General features: G+C 35.6%; 1 pseudogene; it reads left to right on the top strand.

Moving 5' to 3' along the window:
* Positions 1-4,020: 4,020 nt before the first annotated feature.
* LOC113928484 lies at positions 4,021-4,604 on the top strand (annotated as a pseudogene).
* Positions 4,605-4,933: the final 329 nt, after the last annotated feature.

The following is a 4,933-nucleotide window of genomic DNA, read 5'->3' as shown; positions in this document are numbered from 1 at the left end:
ATTATTATTTTGTAGACCTTGGAATAATCACATTTCAGTAAAGGAGGCAAGATCATGTGGGTATTGAGACTGGACTCCAAACTCTTTGGAATAAGTGGCAACTGGTCTATTTATTAGCTCTGTGGTTTTCAGCAAGTTAATCTCTATCTACATCTTTTTTTTTTCACTTCTAACATAAGGATGATAATGGTACCTACCATAGATGGTTGTGTTAGGATTATAAAGAATAATTTATATAAAGTACTTCACTTAGTGCCTATTAATAGGCATTGATAGATCAGCTATTTTAAAAAAAATTAATAATTGAGAATCTCCTTTTTAAATTGTGTCTGGCTAAACATAGTCTCTCCCTACTTTCCAGAATACACTCAAAAAGGGATATAAAAGTTTCAACTACTTAAAACTTTGGAAAAAAGTTTTATGAGCCCGATATATCTAGAAGAGTTTCCTACTAACAAGATGTGTAGACGTGAATTGAGAATCTCAGTTTGTAGCTGAACATGTTTATTCTTGTCTGTTTTTTTTTTTCCAAAAATGAAGCAAACTGATGGTCCTTAAAGAGAGTAGCATAAGTCTTACTCAATGAGGCAGCAAAGTAGAAAAGAGTTGTCCTTAACTATCCTAGATCAGTTTTGGAATTCCCTCTAAATATATTCAGTCATTCCAGAACACATTAATGCCAGGGTAGAGTATAGGGGAAGGGGAAAAAATGTACCATCAGTGTCCTACTGAATACGGGGAGATATTGGTCAAATAACTCAAATAGTGTTAGTTAAGAAAGATTTATAGGAAAATCCCTTGTGGAAGTATTTACTGAAGATTACAGTTATACATGTATTGTATGGGTCAATTCAACAAATGCTACCTAAATAAGAAGGGGGCCCATAGTTAGAAGACATTAAAGATGTATTCTCAGAATGTCATGAGTTGGGCTAACAGGGAGCCCTTTACTCTTCCTCTTTGAAAACACTCATTCTCATAAGAGTAATACGACAGAGAAAGCTGTTACTTCCAAAACTGTTTTTTTTTTTTTTTTTACTTCTTCTCCAGTAATATAATTCTGGTATATATCTACACAATTAATAAAGAGTACATCTGCCTGTCTTCCATGCAGCAAGATATGAATAAGTTTAGGTCAATAATATGTACACCAAAGTGTCATTTGGCCACTTCTATAAACATTTCTTATGAAATTACTGGTGTATGGGGGCACCTGGCTGGTTCAGTGAGTGGAGCCCGCAATCTTGGGGTTGTGAGTCGAGCCCCACATTGGGTGTAAAGATTACTTAAAAAATAAATTAAAATAAAATTACTGGTGTATGCCTTGTCCACATTTTTTAAATTCTATATCCCTTTTTCCGTCCTATGGACTAAAACTGAAAGGGGTAACTAGAGCAGTAATCACTATCTTGTGCCAGAAGTGGTGAACAAGAAGAAGCAAGTGTCTCTTGGAAGAGAATTATTGTGCCATGCCTAGACCACTCACTCCAGACCTTAACAGGAGAGTGAAACATTATCTTGTTTAAGACAATATTATTTTGTATCTCTGTTGTTCCCAGTCAAGATAATCTTAATTTAGAAAAAATTTAAGTGGAATTTAAAGGAAATGGGTCAATATTCTGAAAACTTAAAGAAAATTCTACTACAAAAAAACAAAACCTAAAAGAAAAAGAATTATAAGAATACAAAATAACATGCAAAAGGTTGTGAATCAAATCTAAACAAAAACAGGACCTGAAAATCTAGTGGGAAAAAAGCTGAGATGAAAATGGAATGGGAGATCTCATTTCTACCAAAATGACAGGCTGTATAAATTATTAAAATCCTTTTTAAATGTATGAAATTATCAAGGGCAGGAAATCAAAATAGAGCATGGCAATCAAAATGGCAACCTGAAGCTGTTGTAAATTAGGGGAACCTAGGACCTTGGGTTTAAATACCACGTAGGGGAATGAGATAAGGCTTAGAGCCTTGATGAGGTGAGATACTTTTTATAAGTATATGTCCTTTAATAAAAAAGAAGAAAACAAAAAAAAGATACAAAAGTTCAATCTTGAAAATAGTCGCCAAATTCAGAAAGAAAACTAAAACAAAAAGAAGAAAGTTTAGATGTACAAGCAGTTTAATTCGACAAAGAAAGAAAACAAACTTGAATTCAATACAGCAATATCATGCATAGTACTGTGCAAAGAAATGAAGTGGAGTGTGTGTAGCTCAGAAAACAAGAGCTGCCACAGCAACGGTCACAGGAGCAAAAGGCACAAGGATCTTTTTGTATTGGGACACTGAAGCCTGTGCAATATAATAAGGGATGGAGTAAACATAGAAGGCATCTACGAGGCCTTGCAACATAATAGGAAAACGGAGTGGAGCAGAAAACTAGTTTGGCAAGAGGATGATTGCACCTCTCCAGTATGGTTGGATTAGTGATGCTGGTGAAGAAACACGGACATGTATGCACAGTCTTTAACTCTCAATCACCCTGATAAGCTGGTTATGGCACTGGTGTTCTGGTTAAAGAAAACTTCAGTATTAATACCTTGGAAATGCTCTGGCCAATAAGGAATTAAAATCTCACAATGAAATTATAAATCCAATCCTCATGCAGACATTATATTAGATTATGTTTTAATTGACTCCAATATATATATATAGATGGGGAATATTACAGTAGTATGTTGAATATTTGTTTAAATATTCATATTGTAAGAGGGGATACGAAAAAGCAAACATTGACAAAATGCAACACTTGGCCAAACTCTTCAAACCCCATTTTTAACTTCTAGCTGACTGATGAGAATGGCTATCATTTCTCAGATAAATAGCATATTAGACTGATAACTCAAGGAATCAAGCAGAAAGAACCTCATTTATTGATTCATAAATTTTTGTCATACAAAAAATACTATTTTTTTCTCAAATAATCACTATAATATTGTGTTAAGACTTCATTCTTTTGGATTTAGTTGTTGAAGTTCTTTACCATATAGCAATCATAAATCACAAAGATAAATAAATAACTAATAAATACCAAGTTCTCAGCATATTTAGATGAAAGAATATTTAACGTACATACAATAATTTTTTATGCTATAATTTTTCTAATTATAATTTTAAGAATTACTTTTTCCTTTTTGCAATTTGTTAACAGCCAATTTTTGGAATTCAGTAAGTTTGAAGTGGGAAGGAACAGACCTGTTGCTCTTGTTCTGGTGCCTCCAGAAATGGGCTTAGAGTCAACTATAGCATTTTCCACTCAGTCTGTGCACTCCACAAGTTTTAATTTATGAAGATGTTTGAACACACTCAAAAGGAATTATGGGAGCAGAACACATAACTATATAAATATATAAACAGATAAACAAGCAAACACATACATACATACATACATACATACATCAGCAAGCCAGCCAGCCAGCCAGATAAGAATGTTTCCCCACCCTGACTACCATCTCTTTCACAGAACAGCACATGGCCAATATCATCAGGTTATAAAACGAAATTTTTTGTTCATTGGATATGGTGGAGACAAAATTGATGAAGTCTCTCTGGGGAAATCTATTGCTATCAGGAATGATAAACCACTAATGCATAGTTGAGGACCTCATAAGTAGAGAGCAACTTATTCAGTTTGGGGATTTATTTGTTTAGGGAGTGACTTAGAGTAGAAAAGAAACATAAGACATTTTATTCATGCCTTTTAATTTTTTTAATTTATTTTTAATTTTTATCTTAGAGAGAGAGAGAGAGAGGACAAGCTGGGAGAGGAGGGGAGGAGGGGAAGAGGGAGCAGGAGAGAGAGAATCCCAAGCAGGCTCCATGGTCAGAGCGGAACCTGACACCGGGCTCGATCTCAGGACCCTGAGATGATAACCTGAGCCAAAATAAAGAGTCAGATAACTGACTGAGCCACCCAGGTGCCCCATTCATGTTTTTAAATCCAAGAACATAGGATATAATAATCATACATGGTAAAAATGAGAAATTATAAACTACAGTTTTATTGGGGGCCATTTCCAAATGAAGCTGAAAGGAAAGAGAAAGGAATATTCCATTCATCCTGCTTTTTTAAAAAAAGAAAAAGTCCTGGGGCCACCAGGGTTGGTGAAGGATCTCAAGATAGCTGCGCAAAAACTTGCTTTAAAAACCATTGACTGGGTAGCTTTTGGGGAGATCATACCCCAAAACCAGAAGGTCATTGCTAACTCCCTGAAATCCCGGAATGAGACACTTACCTCCAGGTTGGCACTCTCCCTGAGAAACCACCTGCTAGCGCCTGGGCTTACTACAAGGCCAATGTGGCGAAGGCTGGTTTGGTAGATGACTTTGAGAAGAAGTTTAATGCCCTGAAGGTTCCTGTGCCAGAGGATAAATATACTGTTCAGGTGGATGCTGAAGAAAAAGAAGATGTGAAAAGTTGTACTGAGTTTTTGTCTCTCTCAAAGGCCAGGATTGAGGAATATGAAAAAGAGCTGGAGAAGATGAGGAACATAATTCCATTTGATCAGATGATCATTGAGGACCTGAATGAAGTCTTCCCAGAAACCAAATTAGACAAGAAGAATTATCCCTATTGGCCTCACAAGCCAATTGAGAATTTATAAACTTGAGTTGGGGAGAAACCTCTGGCCCTCGTATTGTAAATGCTGGACATTAAAAATAATGATACGGTAAAAAAAAAAAAAAAAGAAAGAAAAAAAGAAAAAGTCCTAAAAGTTTAAAAATACACAATTTCTAGGACTGTAATTTTCTAGGCTTGAGATGGTCTTCCCTGACATCAAGAACAGAGGAAGAGTAGATACTGCATGGGAAAAGTACGACTGCTCTTTAGCATATTTAGCATAAATTCCCCGCGGTCATTTTAAGTGGACGAATCCAGAGGGCTTTAGAAAGAAGTCTAGCCTGGAAATAAGTGAGTATCATCAGCACAGAA

This window comes from Zalophus californianus, chromosome 5 (assembly GCF_009762305.2).
Source record: "Zalophus californianus isolate mZalCal1 chromosome 5, mZalCal1.pri.v2, whole genome shotgun sequence".
Taxonomy (NCBI): Eukaryota; Metazoa; Chordata; class Mammalia; order Carnivora; family Otariidae; genus Zalophus; species Zalophus californianus.
Note: the sequence above shows the minus strand (reverse complement) of the source record. Positions and strands in the feature narration are given on the sequence as shown.